General features: G+C 46.8%; 1 protein-coding gene across 6 annotated transcripts in view; it reads right to left on the minus strand.

Annotated features, from left to right (window-relative positions):
• Nucleotides 1-20,793, minus strand: part of MPRIP (myosin phosphatase Rho interacting protein) — a 1,106,800-nt gene that overhangs the window by 921,471 nt on the left and 164,536 nt on the right. The gene's annotated exons all lie outside the window — the stretch shown is intronic.

Here is a 20,793-nt window from a genome sequence, read left to right on the forward strand (position 1 = left end):
AACTTCAAAGCTTGGTCCCGATTAGCGGATAATCCCATGGGCTTTGATGATCCAGAAAAAGCATTTAGGTCAGCTCAATTGCTACCTTATGCAGTTGAAATTCAGGTTAAAGAGGAAGTCACCATCCCAGAAAGGACCCGACAATTCTCCCTGGAAGTGAAAGTTAAAAGGGGACAAGAGTTGAAAAACCCTGATGCTTACATACATCTAAATGCTTCTCTCCAACAGCAAGGGTTGGGGGTAAACCCAACACCATTAGTCAACATAGAACATGACACCATTCTAATAGAGGTGGATAACAGCGACTTAAAGAGTATTACTCTAGCCGCAGGCACCATTATTGGAATGGCGGTTGATGACCGACATTTTTCCATAGATTTAGGAAATGAACTGTTAGGGCCAATCCCCAAGGACTGCTTTGACAGTGACAGTGAGGACAATACAACACCAGACAGGATTTTTACCCGGCATGGGGGGAACTTCCTGGTGTACACTTCCTGCCCTTATGGTAAGGAAGATGTGACTTGTGAATTCAGGAGGGATGAGGTGATTTTCCAGGTCCATGAGGGCTGCCTTTCCCACCTGAAGCCTCCAGTCCAAATGAGCACTCTGACCAGGGACTTCTCCACCCAGCTGGAGGAGGCCGCTGAAATAGCCAAACCAGAAGTCTTTCCAGGCTTCAGGCAGATGGTGGAAGAGAGAGTCAACCTAGCTGATGCCTGTGTGACTCTGGAACAAAAGCAAAAGTTGAAACAAGTTTTCTTGGATTTCCAAGATCTCTTTGCGGTAGACTCATATGACTGTGGTCGCACCGACATCCACACAACCACAATCCCCACGGACCCTGGCATGACTCCTGTGTTTGTGAAGCAATATCGCTTGCCTCTCGCATCAATGGAGTCTCTTACTGAAATAATTAAGAACCTTGAGTCCCGGGGAATAATCCGTCCAGTCCACAGCACCTTCAATAATCCGGTGCTGGGAATATTGAAGCCAAACGGCCAGTGGAGACTCTGTGCTGACCTCAGGGAGCTCAACAAACGGGTCCATACTTCCCGATGGCCTCTCCCCTACATTGACCAAGGGCTGGCCCAGATCCAGGGGTCACAGGTATTCACTGCAATAGACCTGACCAATGGATACTGGACCGTGCCTGTCAGTAGGGAGGACCAATACAAACTGGCTTTTACCTTTGGGGGCCAGCAGTACACATGGACCCGGACTCCTTTCGGATACCTCAACTCCGGCAATGAATTCAACATTTTCCTACATAAGGCCATGCCCGACCTGGGTGCGAGGGGTAACCTGGCTTATGTAGATGATGTCCTCATCAAAAGTTCATCTGTGGAGGAACACATAGCGGAGATCCGTTATGTTCTGACACAGTTGAGGGCCGCCGGAGCAAAACTTTCCTTTCAGAAAGCACAGTGGTGTAGAACCCGTGTTAATTTCTTGGGGCATGAGATTACTCCTCAGGGTCTCTGTCCCCAGGAAAAGAAAGTGGAAGCACTTCAGAAACTGAAAGACCCCACAACTCTGCGGGAACTAAGGAGCCTCCTTGGACTGACTAATTACAGCAGAAAGTTCATTGAGGGCTACGCAGAGATCACCAGACCCCTGATTCATCTCCTGAAGGGGGGGGGGGTCAAGTGGGAATGGGGTCCAGAACAAGCCGAGGCGGTAAAACAACTCAAAAGAAGCCTCTCACAAGCGCCTTGCCTAGCTTACCCTGTCAGAAACAAGGAGTTCTTCCTGGAGACGGGGTTCTCTAATACGTGCTTGACGGCAGTATTATACCAAAAGCATGACAAGGTCAATAAAGTAATCTCATATGCGAGCAAAACTTTATCCTCTGTGGAGGAGAAATTCAACGATTGTGAGAAGGCACTCCTGGCAACGGTGTGGGCATTGAAGAATTACCGCCCGTTTATCCAGGGGGAACACATCATAGTGGAGACTCCACACCAGCCTCTGCAATATCTCCAAAGTGACAGAATCCGGGCCGGAAATGTGAGTAATTCCCGAATTACTTCCTGGATTCTGTCAATGCAAGGCTTTCCTGTGGAGGTCAGATATGGCCAAAACAAGAAGAGTCCCCTCGCGCAAGGTCTGGCTGACTTGCATGATTGTGCCAGAGAAAACTGTCTCGAGGACGAAAGTCTAAAAATCAAGGACAATACGGAAGCATACCTTAATTCCCCACACAAAGTCTTTGAAGAGGACAAGTGTGAGGGAATGCCCACTGTCTATGTGGATGGATGCTCTTACCATGTTGACAACAACGGGGAAAAAGAACTGGTGGCTGGCGTAGGGAATGCATGAGTGAATGAGTCCCCAGAACCCTCCGCTGGATACAAAATTGGTCCCCGAAGTAGTCAGGTGGCAGAATTGATGGCTGTGCATCAGGCCATCCTCACTGCTGTCCAGCATCAACTCCACGAACTGGTCATAATCACAGATTCGGATTATGTACGGAACGGGTTCGTGGAGCACCTGGTTAATTGGAAAACCAGAGGCATGTTATGTGCTAACAACAAACCCTTGAAACATGGGAAGTTGATCCAAAACATTGATGATCTGGTCACCTCGAATGGGATGACCATCTATTGGAAAAAGATCAAGGGTCATTCCAAAGTAGAGGGACCAGACAAAACTGGAAATGACTTAGCTGATCAGCTGGCCAAAACCGGAGCCATCCAAGGGGATCTAATTGAGATTGAGTCCCTGTTGGGGGAAATCCAGGTCACTGCCATCACTAGGTCCCAGACAAATGCTCACAACGACCTTTCAATTGCACAATGGAGTAAGGAGACCCCTGATGCTGATTTGATTACTGCTCAGAAGGGGGATCCAATAATTGGTAAATTTTACCAGCACCTTGAGGACCCTGAGAACTTTCCCCTGACGGATACCGATTACATTGGGAAAGAGGACCTAAGAGTGTTGATGAAATGTCCAAAAATGTTCCGAATCCAAGACGGTTTGTTGGTAAGGAAATCCAAAGCTGGCCACGATCAGTGGGTGGTTCCTACCTCATTCCGAAGCCTGATGTTAAGTCACGCCCATGATGCGGCCACCGCCGGTCATAGGGGGTTTCACACAACATTGGAAATCTTAAGAGAGGTTGCATACTGGCCACACATGGGGCAGGACCTCGACCAATACTTGAAGGGGTGTCTTGTGTGTGCACAATTTCAGCCATCATCCCTTACGCACCGGGCGCCTTTACAAAAGAGGGGCATGACACTGCCATGGTCAGATTTACAAATCGACTTTGTAGGCCCTGTGATTCGCTCGGCTAGGGGGAATAAGTACATGTTGACTGTGACATGCTTGTTTACCAAGTGGGTGGAATGTCTCCCAGCCCCAAATTGCAAGGCAGAAACTGCAGCTGCCTTGATGATTAACCACATCTTTTCCCGTTTTGGTCTACCTCAAAGGATTGAGTCAGACAGAGGTAGCCACTTCACCAGTGAAGTAATGACAAAGATGTGGGAGATACTGGGAGTCAAGAGAAAGCTGCATATTGCTTATAGACCAGCTTCTTCTGGGGCAGTAGAGAGATATAACCGAACCATTGTGAGCATATTAAAGAAGTTTGTGGCAGATTCTGGGCCAAGTTGGGATATCCGATTACCTCTGGTCCTAATGGCTATCAGATCTACCCCTTCATCTGCAACCAAAATGTCACCATTTGAGTTGATGACTGGGCGCAAGATGGTGCTTCCTCAGCATTTGCTCTATAGGACCAAAGAGCAGACACTGATAAATGCCTCCACTACTCATGAGTATGTGGAGAATTTAAGGAAACACCTCCAACATGCTTTTGCTTATGCTCAGCGGAATCTAGAAAGATCAGCTGATAGCATGAAGACCCACTATGACCTGAAAACTTCCAGGACGGAATATCAGGTGGGGGACCGGGTCTATCTATACAACTTCCAAAGGAACCAGGCCAAGCAGCGCAAATTTTAGCCTACATGGAAAGGACCCTTTGAGATCATCGACAAGATCTCACCTGTGGCCTACAAAATCCACATCCCCAAAGGCGGTTCGGCAGAGGGGGAAGACAAGTGGGTCCACATAAACCAGTTGAAATGTTGCCATCCCAGGCACACTCTGCAACAACTGGAGGAATCCTCTGGAATCCTAGCGGGTACTGTCTCAGACTAATTCAGTTCCAATCATAAAACATACCACATCTAGTCTCTAAAATATTGTGATTTGCATGAAACTGTCTCTTAGTTATACTGTTTTTTATCAAAATAAGAATGTAATGTTTCGTCATGATGAAATGCATATGCTGTCCCACCATCTCAACAGTGGTGGAAAAACGTCTATGAGTAGGTATTGCCGCTCTTCCTTTGTCGTCCTAGGAGAAAGAAGACCTTGAGACTGGCCAAGGAGGACGATCCGGAGACCGGGAACGAAGATCCAATGGGCCCAGTGTACCGCCCAATATTCCCATCAGGACCGGCGAGGAGAACCGATCGATCAGTACCGGATGGAGAAGAAGATGCTGAACTGTGCCATCTACAGAGTAGGAAGAAGATTATGCGGACAGACCGGTGCGTGGGTCAAAACCCTTGGGCACGCGACTCCCCATCGACTCAAATTCAAAGTGCAGTCGCGTGGGGGGGCTTGTTGGGTGTCCTGACCCACGTTTAAGCTATCATGTCACAACATTTGGTGCTGTGGGCTTAGAAAATTCAAGATGGCGGAAAACCCACATGTGCGCCGAAATCCAGGAAAGCTGCGCAGTTTGTGCGCACACCAAAATGGTTGCCTCACTTGCCACCCACCAGTGCGAGAATGAAAGGCCGGGTTGCCATGAGGGAAATGGGTTGCCAAAGGAAAAACAGTAGCGCCGGTTAGCTTCAAAGCGCTTTAAAACCACCATTGGACTACCCGCACAGTAGTCTGAAACCATTGGGAATGGCAATGCTGATTGCCAAATGCAACCTAGAATTGTGGGGAATTCATTTTCTTAAATCCCAAAAATGGGTGCAGTACCAGTACTCACCACTATCCAAAAGCCGGCAGTTTAAAACCACCCTGTGTTTCTCTGAAGGCAAGCCAAAGTGCCTATTTCAAACATTGCAATATGTGCAAAATATTCACTGAACACCAGCAGACATTTGGTAGAATGGAGTTTTGTGTGCCTACAAAATCTGGGAAATGAAGAGCCCAGAACAATGCTTATAACAAAACTGGCTGAGCTATGGAGTCAGCAGTTTAAGTTGCACTGGATTTAAAGACACTAAAATCGAAAATGTTTAGATTAAATGAGTGACCTATGTTTGGTGTCCCATGCCTTTGTAACTGTTGAAATGTCATAGTTTTGCACTTAGAATCAGCATTCTAGCTGCATATGTAAAAATGTTTAGTTTTATTTGAATGCAGGAACTGGGGAACAAAAAGTGACATTTTATCTGAAACCTGGCTTAAGGAACTGAATTCTGCCTGGCAACTACCCCCATCAGGAGTGAAACTTGAGTCACAGCTGTGTTCCCAGGCCTAGCTGCCCTTTTGCTGCTCACACTAAGGATATGCCATCTATCTGATAATTGAATTACCTGTGCTCTGCAGGAGAGTGAACAATGCAACTCCCTTCACCCAGGCAGAGGGTTTATTGAGAGGATCATAAATGGCTTCCTCTTGAACAATGAGCCTCTCCTGACTCAGGCAAAGGTTTTATTACAGCAGTCGTAAAATGTAGCTTCCTCTTGGCAGAAGCTGGGAGGAGCACTGCCTGTGAGAGCAAGCTGGCTTGGCAGAACTGGATAAACCAGTATTTCTACCTTGTGCTGAGAGGAAACCACACCCCTTTGGAGCCAGAACATAACTCTAAAAAGATGAATAACTCATAGAGCAGACATGTGAAAATTTTATAAATGATACCATAATTCTTGTGATTTTTCTGCCCACAGTTTAAGAGGTTTTTAGAACCGGTGGTATGTTCAGGGGGGTTTTAGCGGAAAAGTGGATATTACTCTAAATGTATGCATGTTAAAAGTCTGAAACTTCATCAGTTAATGTCCATACTCCCTGCGCACATGTATGTAAAGTTGGGTCAATGTCAGAAATTGAAAAATCAGTTAAAAAGTCAATTATGTGCCATTTCTGAATGCAAGCTCTTAGAAACAGCAGATTTGGACAGAGACATGGCTAAATTCAGCCACACCATGTATATGTAATTTCAAGCAACTGTGTAACTGTGAAATATGTCTTTTATTATCAAATATAGAATATGTGCAATCTGACAGAGGAGTGTCCTATCTGCAAGCCATAAAATGACATCACGCTGACACACACTTCCTTCCCCAATCAAATGATAAATGGAAGTTTGACCAATTAGAAGCTGAGAGAGAGGTAGGGTCAGTGATGCTAGAACACACCCACATTCTAAACACATAAAAGCAGACAGACAGGACAGATAGGGACTTTCAAATCCATCTGCCGCTGGAAGCTCTGCCGGAAAAATCCATACTTTACCTCCATCAAACCTCCAGAGAGCCAAACTAGAGACTTCAATCTATCCAGAACTAGAGACCCAGACCAGAGAACCAGAGAGAGCTGACCCAGATCACTGTGAAGTGCAGAGACCAGAGGCGAGTTTAAAACCTGACCAGATCCATGGCGAGGCCCATTTCACTCAAGAATATAGTGTGAGTACCTAGAAAACTGTGCAGAACCAATCTCCTAGTTAAAATAATATAATTCAATCTAGCTTAATCTAAGTAGAACTGTCTCCTAACTGTCACCTGTCATTTGTAAAGCTGTCACTTGTCATTCTCTAGTTGCAAGCTGCACTTGTCTTTTTGAACTTTAAAATTTCAAATCTGAAAAACGACCTTTATTTAATCGCTCATATCTCCGCGACCGTTTGGGCTAGAGACTTGCAGTAACTTTTATCTGAAAGCTTAGAATCGTGGCTTTCCTATGAACCTAGAACCGCATTCCTACCCCTTATAGTTTTACCGCAATCGCGGAACACGCATTCGCGAATTTTACCGCGATTTGCAAATTTCTTCACGTGTAAAAAGCTGCTGCTGCTTGCCTTCCATTTGCCAGAAATTCGTTTAACCTGCTAACTATCCCTGCATCATTGCTAGAGTGAGCCTGAGCTAATATTAACTAGATACCATTCACCCTGAACCTCTGAAAGGGAATTAAAAGTATTTTAGCATATTTTTCAATTCATTGCCAGCACATATCAAAGCAATTTGGGCCTGTGTTTTCAAACTTATGTAGTCTAAGCTTGCTGGATTGAACTGAATTACAGTTGATTGCATTTCTGAGAACTGTGTGCTTCCTTCCATTTCCTTGCCTTGCATCAAGGGGGGAAGGGGATTGCCAGAGAAAAGTGATTACATTGTTTTGCTGAAATCATATCAAGTTGTTTTCTATACTGCATTTCATTCATTCAACCTTGCATTTCCTTGAACCTTATAAAGCATTCTCTACCACATTATACTTCTGTACCTATTTACCAGTGTGCTACCTTATCCATTTCATGTCAACTCCTTATTGATTATAGAGAAGCGTGTTAGTGTCAGATTCTCCGTTGTTAATCTTTATCATATCAGATTAAGTGTGCTAGTCAATTATTAATTTATTATAAAGTGTGATATATATATTTTAATTTATCAAATAAACCTTTTAAACTTGCAAAACAGAACTACTTCTTGGCTCAGTGGGGTCAGGAGGATTCCAAGAGAGGGGTGTTATATAGGGGTAGTCACCCAGAACGCATGAACTGGACATAAAGATATATCAATAAGGGTTTTCATTCAGTATTATAGACTAGGCGTTGACTTAGCTGTAGTGTTGAATTGAATCCTCTTACAAAATGGACTCCTAGGGTCTTGGGAAGGATTCGTAGGCTAGGTCATGTCTGTTGAGGGCATTGTGTTTGCCGATAAGGAGTATCTCCGCCTTGTCATTGTTTAGGCAAAGAGGATGCAATGTCAACCAAGCTTGTATCTTCTGAAAGACTGTTTGTAAAGAGATTTAAATCAGAGGAGTAGGTTCCTGTAAGATGGAGAAGGATCTGTGTATCGTCCACATAATTAGTGTAGGATATGCCAGAGGAGTCCGAGTAAAAAAAAAAAAGGCGTTGTAAAGATGTTGTAAAGAGTAGGGGATATGCATGATCCTTGAGGGACTCCACATATGACTTGGGTGAAATTCACGGATCAAGTTTGTTGCAATTCAAAATCAACCATCTTGTTCCTGGTGTATTATTTAATCGTTGCAGTCATTAAAGTGTTGCTCCAACATAATTATTCCCATTGTAAGCTGAAAACCGAATTTGTCAGTGCATTGTGTGCATTACCAAACTAATCACTATTTGCATCCATCTGTCCGTTTAAACCCCAACTGGTTCCATTAGTGTGAGCAATCACTTTGCCTAGAAGTCTACCTGTTATGTGCCTCTGTCCTTGTGACCGAAAAGCGTTTTTCCTATTGTAAGCAAAACCCCTTCCCTGAGCTGCCCGTCATTGTAAGCCCCAGTATAAACAAATTTCCATGTGTCACTGTATTTTCCCTTTGCATTTGCTATCGCCCATACACCGATTTCCCTACTTTATTTCTTTTGCTCTGGTGTGCCGATTAGTATTCTCTAAAACTTGGCCCATCTACTAAGTGTAAGCAATACGAATTTTCTTCTATTCTGTCCCCTAGCAGTTGTGAGAAATAATCAAAACCCCATTCTTCCTTTTTGCTCCAAAAACGGGTTCCCCTTTCTTTGCTGGATTCCGATCTTGTGGTGGTGGGCTTGTCTCAGGAGGATAGCTTAGCGGCAACATGCTCACCTTGGAAGCAAGACGACACCGAGCAACACAGGTTCGATCCCCAGTTCCGCGCTTAGAAACCTCTGGGTATTAAACGCGTTATAAATAACCTATCATATCATACCCCAAAACAGATTTTCCCTCTATATTCCTACTCCTTGCCAGTGCCTTCCATTCAAAGGAATCAAGTCCAATTGATGTTTGGGGGTGAGTGTTGCAGGGGGAGTGCTTAACTGTAGGTGCTATCACTTTGTGGTAAATTGTTCTTTTTCTGTTTTGCCATTAAAGACCTGAATTAATGGTAATAGGATATCTTAACCTGGTTGTTTTGTAGAGATTATTGCATTTTGTGTTGCCACAACTTTGGTGGCTGCTGTATTTTGATTATACACCTTTACATTGAATAATAAATTAATAAATATTATAGATACACACCGGCCTGGTTCCTAGCCAATTGTGACACGTGAGGTTGGGTGCGAGACGGGTTGGAGGCTTACTCAAAAGAATCTGTAGTATATTAAAGATAAAAAGCGCTTTATTGTGCGCCACATCCATTGTAGGGGAAGGAGTTCCCTATTTGTCGTGTGCCGTGTAATAAAACCGTGACAGGTGCACCCAGATCAGTACGGGTTAATGCCTGCCAAGTCAAACCGCATCAATATTCGGAGGTTGGAGCCAGCTCCAAGTCAGGCTTCTAGCTTCAAGATCCGCTTGCCCTTCTTTCTGTAGATTTTGAGAAGGCCTTCAACTGTTATGTGGGAATGTCTGTGGAAATCATGCAACACAACACATGGGCTTTGAGGAAAACAACACGGGCTGGATTGACCTGCTCTATACTTCACCAACTGCAGAAGTTAGAGTTAACAGGGTGTACTCAAGAACGTTTCCCCTAAGGTGCAGGACTAGGCACAGATGTCCCCTTTCCGTCCTTTTGTTTACACTAGCTATAGAACCTCTAGCGATATGACTCAGGACCTGCCCAAACTGGATGGGATTTTGGTGGCCTGTGGGAGGGCTGCAGGGGCGGGGGCAGCGGGAGGACAGAGTCTCCCCCTACCCATAATATATATAATACATTACTCACCGTAATTGTATTTCTGATGCTTGTATCTGTTTAGATTCACATGCTGTGCATAGGCCGACATCTAGTGGAAGCTGCAGCGTATTACAGTTTTTGAAACTCGAAAAGGAACGTCAACAGGGCGTGCCAGTAATACTATATCTAGTGTGACGTCCACTTTACCCATGATCCTTCACCACGTCGAGGTCCCTTGGATTGTTATTTTTCTGACATGAGGTAGCATGAAGTGTAGCGCAAGTACAGTTGTATCCAAGCAGATATGTATCAGACAAGCTCATAAGCATCCATGCGCCTTCTCTCCAAGGCGAGAAAGGGTGGGCGCATGTGAAGCCAAGCAGATACAAGCATCAGAAATACAATTACGTTGAATAATGTATCCCTTCTGAGGCTTGTGGAATCCGCTTAGATCACATGCTGTGCATAGAATAGCGAGCAGTGTTAGAAGAAGGTGGTGGGATGTGAGAATGTTCATCGGCGAACAGATGTCTTAGAACAGTTTGTCCCACCTTTGTATCTGTCTTGGAATGTGTCAATGCAGTAATGCGGAGTGAAAGTGTGTACTGAGCTCCATGTAGCTGCCTTGCAAATGCTGTCTAGATGGAAATTTGCAATGAAAGCCAGAGTGGCTCGTGTGCTCCTTGTGGAGTGAGTCCTGGGAGTAAAAGGCAGTGTCTTGTCTGATAGGGAATAGCACAATTGTATACATCTGACTATCAACCTGGAGATGGCCTTCTTTGAAATGCTGTCTCCTTCTCTGCCTGGTGCTATGGAGACAAACAGTTGATCCGTTTTTCTTAACGGTATGGTCTTGTCTACATCTAGTGTGTGGAGTTTTACCTCAGCTGAGCTGGTGGTTTCCTGAAAGAAAGCTGGTAGCTCAACAGACTGGTTTACGTGAAATTTAGAGATGAACTTAGGGGAGAACCTAGGGTGAGTACATAAAACCAGCTTGTCTTTGTGTACAATAAAGAAAGGATCCTGCACCGACAATGTTTGTATGTCACTAACTCTTCTTATGGAAGTGATAGCCAATAAGAAGGGAGTCTTGTAAGTTAGGTGTTTAAGACTAGACTTATGCATCGACTCGAAGGGAGATCCATGAGCTTAGCAAGTACAACGTCGGGATCCCATCCTGGTGGCGGATTAGAAATTGGAGGGTGAAGTCTCTTTAGCCCTTCCATGAATGCTTTGATGGCAGCACATTCCACCACAAGACCGTACTGTGGGAGTTGAATACTAACCCCAAATCTAGCAAGTGGAGCATATAAATTAGAATGTAGGATGGAGTACATTCTATGGGGTTAATTTGTTTAGACTGGCACCAAATTACAAATCTCCTCCACTTGTCGAATTAATAGTGCCTAGTGTTAGGGTTTCTTGTTTCCTTCAAGATATCCATACACCTCTGTGGTAGATTAAGATGTCCAAACTCTTACTTCAGGAGCCATGCTGCCAAGTTCATTGAGTGAGGTTGAGGGTGCACTGTTAGTCCCCCCCATGCTGAGTGAGCAGATTGTACGGCCACGGGAGCTTGATGGGATCGCACATTGCCAGTGTGCGCAGATGTGGATACCAGGGTTGTCTTGCCCACATAGGAGGAACTAGGATGAGCGTCACCTGTTCCTTGTGTAGTTTGTTCACCACCATCCGCATGAGATGTATCGGGGGGGGGGTGTAGGGGGAGGGTGTAAGCAAATTTCACTGACCAGTTCATCCATAGGGCGTTCCCCTTGGAGCCTGGCTGGGGGAACCTGGACACGAAGTCTGGGCATTGACTGTTTTTGATTGTAGCGAACAAGTCTATTGTGGGGAAACCCCATTGGAGGAAGAGGTGTTTTACGACCCCTGCGTGGAGTTGCCACTCATGCTCTTCTGGCAGGGGATCTCTGCTCAATGAGACTGCCAGAGTTGAGTTCCCCTGGAACGTGCTGTGAGTGCCCGTTTCCAAATTTGTTGCACAAGCTTGGACAGATTTGGAGAACGTGTGCCCCCTGTTTGTTGATGTAAAACACTGCTGTAGTGCTGTCTGTCAGGACTTGGACAGATTGGTTTGCTAGGTGAACTTCGAATGCCTGAAGGGCTTTGAATACTGCCAGCAGTTATAGCAAGTTGATTTGGTTCTGTGCCGCAGCACGAGACCACAGACACTGAGCTGTGTGGTGAAGGTAATGAGCCCCCAACCCCTCAAGTGAGGCGTCTGTTGCGACAATCGCCTGTACTTCCAGGTAATGGAAGGGTTTCCCCTTCAACAGATTTTCTTTTGTCCACCAACGAAGATATTGTACTAGTGTTGGCGAAACGACCACTAGATCATCCCACTGACCACTTGCCTGAGACCATTGTTTTGCCAACCACTCCTGCATGGGTCGCATGCGCAGGTGCGCATGAGGTATCAGGTAAATGCAAGATGCCATCATGCCTATCAAACGCATAGCTTTGCGCACCCTTATCTGGCGGTTGGCCTGATAATGCAGTATTTGCAGTAACATGTTTTGGACTCTTTGCTCTGACAGAAAGACCAACCCCTCTTGTATGTTATCACAGCTCCTAAGAACTGTTTGGTTGTGCTGAATACCCTTGGAGCAGATGCTATTCCGAAAGGCAGCACTTTGAATTGATATTGCTGGTTCGCCAATCTTGAAACACAAGAATCTTCTGTGCGCTGGGAACATTGAAATATGAAAATAGGCATCTTTCATATCCAGTGTTGCCATGTAATCCCCCTTTTTAGTAGAGGGATTACCTCTTGTAGCGTAGTCATGCAGAACTTTTGTGGCTGGACATATTTGTTTGCAGGGCGAAAATCTAATACTGGGCACATTGTTAGATCTTTCTTTGGCACAAGGAAGTACGTTGAATAAATACCCTTGTGTACCTGATTGGCCGAGACGATTTCTATGGCCTCCTTTTGGAGCAGCGTGGCGATTTCCTCAAGGAGGATTCATTGGTCTTCTTTGGAGTGGGTTGTCTGGCGTGGGGGATGGTTCCGGGGTTGTTTGAGGATCTCTATACAATATCCACCCGCTACAGTGGACAGCACCCACCTGTCTGAGGCGATTCCCTCCCATGCGTGGGTGAAGTTGGAAATGCGCCCTCCTACTGGAGAGGCATGGGAGGGCACCTGGAGTGGATAGTCACTGCTTCCGAGGTGGGGTACCCCTTCAGGAGGAGGAGCCCCTACCACGACCACGGGATGTGCACGGTCCTCTTGAGTAATTTTAAGGAGGACTGTCCCAGATTGTTTCCCCAAGAAGTATTCTGGTTATAGTTGGAACCCCTTGGAGAATTTTGGCCGCGTGAGCAATAAAAATTGCTGTTTCCCCTTTGGCTAGTAGGTTTATTGGTCAGTTGGCCCAAATGACCTGAGAGTTTCATACTCCTCTTTGGCGGTCTTTAAGGCAGCCTCGACGGCTTTACCAAAGAGCACATTGGGCTCAACGGGCATGTTGATAAGTGTGGCTTGCGTCTCTGGTTTAAACCCTGATCGGCGTAACCAAGCGCAACGCTTGATAATTGTCCCCTCCGCTATTATTCTGCCATCGTTGTCGGCAGCGTCAAGATTGGTTTTTAATAAGCAGCTCGAAACTCCCCTGCCCACTGCGGCCACCTGGGCTAGTTGAGACTTAAGTGGTTTGGGGGCCGATGACAATAAGGCAGAGACCTCATCCCATTTATGGCAGTTGTAGCTAGATATCAAGGTTGAATTGTTAGCTATTCTGGTTTGGAACGCCGCGGAAGAGGCCACCTTCCTGTCCGTTGTGTATAGTATCTTGCTTTCCTTGTGAGGTGGAGCATTAGAGGAAGCAAGGGGAGTTCCAGCCCTTTTTCTTGTTGTAGCGACAACTAGTGAGTCAGGCTTCAATTGACCTCTGATGTATAGGGGGTCAGAAGGGGCGGGTTTAAACAGCTTCTCTGTGCAGGGGTTCACAGCCCGCGTAAGATTAGAAGTCTCCAGCAAAGGTTGCATTTTCCGCTGAACAGATTCGAGGAGTGGGATAAACTGACTAACAGCTTTCTTTTCTCCTACAATTTCATCCACAAAATCCTTATCTTGTTGGTCTTCCTGCGTCGCTAAATGAAAATGTTCCGCCGCCTTGATGAGTACTTCATTTAGCAGAGGTTGATTGTCAATGCGTGAGTCAGTTACCGGAGGGTCCTGATCAACAGGAGAGTCCAGGATATACATATCTGTATCGGGGTCACCCTTCTCATCCTCATTATCCCCGTAATAAGGGTCAGCCTCCTCTTGGATAGAGAGGTCTTCATGATCGGAGTCCGGGTCATAGAGATCAATGACTGTCTTGAACTGGATCCTCATGGCGAGGCGTTCAAGCAGGTGGTCGAGTAGGAGTCTGGGACCCAGAAGGTGCTGCATTGGGTGGGGTGGAGTGGAAGCTTGGAAAATAGGCAGGGTCCTTTTAATAAAAGTTGGCCATGAAGGACATCCTCCTCATGACCCAGTCAATATCTTCAGCTGACCATTGGGCAAGGGAGTCCCAGATCTTCAGGTGTAGGAGAGAGTTAAGTAGGAGGAGCCTTCCTTTTGAGGGTGGAGGATAGTGAATCATGTGGCTGAGGATCCCTACTCTTATGAGTGGGCCTAACCTCTTGTGACTTATCCCTATGAGGGGTCTTAAGGGACGACTTATTGGATTCCTTGTCTTTAACCAGGCCCTCTTGTATAGGGTATTGTACCTGCTTCGACGTAGAACGTCTAACCTCAGATGCGGGCTGAACTGGAGCATCGTCAGCAGACAATCGGCTACCGGTAGTGGTTTTGTGCGCAATGCCTGTACCGTCTTTCGACGGCCGGGGCCTGTCATGTGGCAATCTTGATCTGGAGCGCCCAGAGTATAGCGATTCAACGGACCTCTCCCTAGACGTTGTGCGCTGCCGTCTGCTCGACACGTGTGTCGAGTCTCAGCCGTGGGTTGTGTGCTTAGTGGAGGATGTACTGATATCGCCTTTGCCGCTGGGTGTTGTCCCCATACAAGGCAGCTGGCCGGTCTGTCAGGGGCCTGCACTAAGGAAACCAGAGTAACCCCATAGCCTTCGCCATCAGATACCGCAGCGTTGCTGCCGTCGCTGAAGGAACCCTCCACTTCCATGGCCTCGAGCTGCCTGGCGTAGTGGGCCTAGCTTTTAGTAAGGCGGTCCTTCAATGTCTTGGGCTTGAAGAGCCTACACGCTCGACAAAAACCCTCGACGTGGTCTCGCAGGAGACAGATTACACACAAGGTGTTTATTGACCCACAGGAACTTTTTATTGCACTTAGGGCACCATTTAAAGGGGGTCCTTTTCATAACGGAATGTACCAGCAGCTAGGCGAATGTAGTGTATGTACAAGGGTATAAACATTCTAAAATCTAAAATGTCCTCTCCCCTCTCTCCCTATTGGGTGAGCCGAAGCCCGTAGCGGCCTTCTAAGGCTGGAACGGATCCGTCGCCGGGAGTCTTCCGACAGTCGTTCTTTGTTCTTCATCTGCATTGGATGGTTTCTAAGTCGGTGAATATAAAGGATAGTAAGAATAAACCATCATTAATTTATCATAACAAAAGGCGATAAGCCGAAAGGAGAACTCCGCTATAAGCGTCCGTCTAGAATGGTGGAAAAAACAATCTGAGGGACCTCGACGCGTGAAGGATCATGGTACAGTGGATGTCACACTAGGGATAGTATTACTGGAACGCCCTGTCAACGTCCCTTTGAGTTTCAATATATATATATATTCCCAAAAGAAAAGGAAGAAATGCCCTTTGGAAAAGGCAAATCCAGCGGGTTGCACTCCTGAAAGCAGCCGAGAGATGAGCATCAAATCTCAGCAAAAAAAGGCACAACAGCAGGTCCAGGAGGCACGAAGGTATTTTTAATGTTTAAAGTGCATTAGAAAAGGGAAAAGCCTGGGTAACAGACTATGTGTTTCGCAGTATTCTGACCGCTTGTTCACGTAGGTAGGACATATGTGACCCAGTGCGTTCTGTAAGGTAGTGAATCACTTCTAAGCGAATACGAGTCGTTGAGCGGCCTCACAGTGAATTGGCACAAATCCACCTCCCCCCCGATACAGGGCAATGAAGGGGCTATTCCCCCCCCCTCCCCCAGGATGTCATGAGCCACGTTCAAATATATAGGCATAGGAGTGGGGCAGAACCATGCAGAGTTCCTCCCTATGAATCTTCACCCTGTTACAGAGTCCTTCAGGATGGTGTCCAGTCAAAGGATCGAAAATCAAGGATCCAATGACCTTTTGCTGGAAAAGGATATCATTTTTATTATATATATATATATATATATATATATATATATATATATATATATATATATATATAATAGGCCGACATCTAGTGGAAGCTGTGGAGTATTACGGTTTGTTTTTCGAAACTCGAAAATGGGCGTCGACACAGGGCGTGCCAGTAATACTATCCCTAGTGTGACGTCCCTTGTACCCAAGATCCCTCACGCGTCTAGGATCCTCAGATTGTATTTTTTCTGACATGGAGTAGCGAGTACAGATAATCCAAGCAGATAGAAAGGTAAGACTACAAGCAATCATGCGCCTTCTCTCAGAGGGGAGGAAGGGTGGGTCGCATGTGAATCTAAGCAGATACAAGCATCAGAAATACGATTACGGTGAGTAATGTATCCCTTCTGAGGCTTGTGGAATCTGCTTAGATCACATGCTGTGCATAGATTAGCGAGCAGTACCTGAAGAAGGAGGTGGGATGTGAGAAGGGTCATGAGCAAATAAGTGTCTTAGAACCGCTTGTCCCACTTGTGTATCTGCCTTGGAATGGGTGTCAATGCAGTAATGCTGAGTAAAAGTTTGAATAGAGCTCCAAGTAGCTGCTTTGCAAATGGTGTCAAGGGGTACATTTGCAATGAAAGCCAGAGTGGCCCCAATGCCTCTAGTACAGTGGGCTCTTGGCGTGAAAGGCAGAGTTCTTTCAGAGAGTGAGTAACACAGCTGGATACAGTTAATAATCCACTTCGAGATGGCACCTTTAGAGACGCGATCCCCCTCTGTGCCTGTAGCTACGGAGACAAACAGTTGATCTGTTTTTCTTAGCGGTCTGGTTTTATTTACATAGTAGAGGACCGCCCTACGCACATCTAGGGTGTGTAGTTTCACCTCAGCCGAGCTTTGAGGGTCCTGGAAGAAAGCCGGCAGCTCGATGGACTGGTTTACATGGAATTTTGATAGAAACTTAGGTGAGAACCTAGGGTGTGTGCGTAAAACCAGTTTGTCTTTATGGACAGTAAAGAAGGGATCCTGCACTGACAGAGCCTGAATTTCACTGACCCTTCTTATAGAAGTAATAGCTACTAAGAAGGCCGTTTTATAAGTCAGGTGTTTGAGACTGCTTTTATGCATGGGCTCGAAAGGGGTTCCCATGAGCTTGGCTAGCACCACATTAAGGTCCCACCCTGGTGGTGGGTTTGAAATAGGAGGGTGAAGTCTCTTTACTCCTTCCATGAAGGCTTTAACTACTGGTACTTTCCACCACGAGACCTTGCTATGGGAAGTGGTGTATGCCGACAGGGCTGCCAGGTGTACTTTCAGCGAGTTAAAAACCAATCCTGCATCTAGCAGGTGGAGCATGTATGTAACAATAGTGGAAGGAGTGCAATCAACGGGGTTGATTTGTCTACTCTGGCACCAGATAACGAACCTCTTCCACTTGTCAAAGTAACGGTGCCTTGTGTTTGGTTTCCTAGATTCCTTTAGGATGTCCATACACCTCTGTGGCAAATTGAGATTTCCAAACTCTATGACCTCAGGAGCCATGCTGCCAGGTTCATTGAGTTGGGTTGCTGGTGCACCGTTTGACCTTGGTGCTGGGACGGTAGGTTGTACCGGGCTGGAAGTTTGATGGGCTCGCACACCGCCATCCTGCGTAGGTGCGGGAACCACGGTTGTCTTGCCCACATGGGAGCAACTAGGACGAGCGTCATCGACTCTCTGTTCATCTTGTTCACCACTTTCCTGATGAGGAGTTGGTGGAAAAGCGTACGCAAACATCCCTGACCAGTTCATCCACAGGGCGTTCCCCTGGGAGTCTGGTTGGGGGAACCTGGATGCAAATCCTGGGCATTGTCTGTTTTCGCTTGTGGCGAATAAGTCTATAGTGGGGAAACCCCACTGAGAGAAGAGATCTTCTACGACCTCTCTGTGTAGAACCCATTCGTGTTCCTCTGGGAGGGAGTCTCTGCTCAGAGCATCCGCTAGGGAACGGAGCTCCCCTGGAACATGTTGTGATGACAGGAAGATGTTCCGTCTGAGTGCCCATATCCAGATTTTCTGGGCAAGCTTGGACAGATTTGGCGAACGTGTCCCTCCTTGTTTGTTCAGGTAGAACATGGCTGTTGTGCTGTCCGTTCGGATTTGCACTGGCAGGTTTAGTAGGTGGGGCTCGAACGCTTGAAGCGCTCTGAATACTGCCAGAAGCTCTAGCAGGTTGATGTGGTTCTTGGCCACTGAGGGAGACCAGAGACCCTGAGCTGTGTGGTGGTGATGGTGAGCTCCCCACCCCGTCAGACATGTATCGGTAGTGACTACTGCCTGTACTTCGGGATCATAAAAGGGTTTCCCCTGTGCGAGATTCTCTCTTGTCCACCAGTGAAGGCTTTGTACTAGTGTTGGCGAAACGACCACTAGATCGTCCCACTGACCACTTGCCTGAGACCACTGTTTCGCCAACCATTCCTGCATGGGACGCATGCGTGGGCACGCGTGGAGGACCAGGTAAATGCATGACGCCATCATGCCCAGTAAACGCATTGCTTTGCGTACCGTTATTTGGTGACCGGACTGATAATGCGGAATTTGCAGTAGTATATTCCGAATTCTTTCCTCTGAAGGAAAGGTCAACCCCTCTTGAGTATCTAGGATTGCTCCTAGGAACTGTTTGGAGGTGCTTGGCACCAGGCTTGACTTTTTCTCGTTGATTGAGAAGCCTAACTCGTGGAGGAGGTCGATAGTCCTTTGAATGTTTGTCCTGCAAATTCCTGGGGTTTCCCCCGTTATGAGCCAGTAGTCCAGATAAGGGTACACCGGGATTGCCTCCCTGCGTAGGTGTGCAGCCGCCACCGCTAGTACCTTGGTGAATACCCTTGGTGCTGAAGCTATCCCGAAGGGCAGTACCTTGAATTGGTAGTGTCGACTGTCCACCTTGAAGCGCAAGTACCTTCTGTGCGCTGGGAACATGGAAATATGAAAATAGGCATCTTTCATATCCAAGGTTGCCATGTAATCCCCCTTTTTTAGGAGGGGGATTACCTCTTGTAGCGTAGTCATACGAAACTTTTGGGGCTCGACATACTTGTTGGCAGGCCGTAGGTCCAATACTGGGCGCATTGTCAAATCTTTCTTTTTGGCACAAGGAAGTAAGTTGAATAAATCCCCTTGTTTACCTGGTGTCCCGGGACGAGTTCTATCGCGTCCTTTTCTAGCAGAATGGCGATCTCCTCGAGGAGAATCTTCTGATGTTCTAAAGAGTGTATTCTTTGTCGTGGAGGATGGTTCCGGGGACGCTGCAGTAGTTCTATACAGTACCTTGTGGATACTGTTGACAGCACCCACCTGTCTGATGTGATCCCTTCCCAAGCCTGGGTGAAGTTGGAAATGCGTCCCCCCCTACTGGGGTTGCCTGAGAAGGGACCCTGAACTGAGCGTCACTGCTTCGGTGGAGGCATGCCGCCTCCCATACTGGGGCTGCCTCTGCCTTTACCACGACCTCTCCTATTACCCCTGCCGTAACCCTGGGTAGACTGTTGGCTGTTGTTCCACTGTGTACCCTGCCCCTGGGAATAGTTAGATCCTCTCTGGGAATTTTGGCCGCGTGGGCGACGAAAATTACTATTCTCTCTCTGGTTAGGGGGTTTATTGGTTAACTGGCCAAGGGACTTGAGTGTCTCGTATTCGTCCTTGGCATTCTTCAGTGCGTCTTCGACCGCCTTACCAAACAGATTGGCTTCCACCGGTTTGTCCAACAATGATGCCTGGGTTTCTGCCTTAAAACCAGACTGCCGTAACCACGCATGTCTCTTGATAACAGTGCCTTCTGCTATCAATCTGCCTGCATTGTCCGCGGCGTCAAAGGTTGCTTTCAAAATGCAACCAGACACAGCTCTACCCTCTTTGGAAATCTGAGCTAACTGGCCCTTTAAAGGTTCAGAAGCAGAGGCTATGAAGGCCGCGACTTCTTCCCACTGATGGCAGTTGTAGCTGGCCAACAGGGTGGTGGAGTTTGCAATCCTTGCTTGATAGGCGGACGTTGAGGCTACATTCCTGCCAAAACCATATAGTTTTTTGCTCTCCTTGTCGGGAGGAGCTTCGGACGATGACAAGGGTGTTCCAGCCCTCTTACGAGTGTTAGTGACAACTAGGGAGTCTGGCTTCAGATGTGCTCTTATATAGAGAGGGTCAGACTGGGCTGCCCTGAAAAGTTTTTCAACCCTGGGATTGACTGCTCTGGTGAGGTTCGGGTTCACCAGGGACGGGTCTATTCTTCGCTGAATGGACTTAAAGATAGGGATGGTCAGGGAAACAGGCCTCCTTTCTCTCACTAACTCCTCTGCGAAGTCCCTCTCCTCCTGGACACCGTGGGTGTCAATATGGAAATGTTCTGCTGCACGTGCGAGAACCTCGTTTAGGAGGGGTTGGTTATCGACAGGGGAGTCGGTAACCGGGGCTTTGTTTTCTACTGGGGAATCTACTCTGTAGGTTTCAGGGTCTTCCTCTTCCTGGTCCTCATCATCCACCATAGTAGCCCGTCCCGGTTTGCTCTTCTACCATGCCAAATTCTTGGTCCTCACCAAAGGAAGCCTTTCCTTGATACAGTGAGTATGGTCTTGAGTATGGTTGTACCTCGAAGGGGTCTGTAGACCTCATCAGTGTTTCAAACCGGGACTT

Source organism: Ambystoma mexicanum, chromosome 2p (assembly GCF_040938575.1).
Source record: "Ambystoma mexicanum isolate Mex_15411 chromosome 2p, UKY_AmexF1_1, whole genome shotgun sequence".
Lineage (NCBI taxonomy): Eukaryota > Metazoa > Chordata > Amphibia > Caudata > Ambystomatidae > Ambystoma > Ambystoma mexicanum.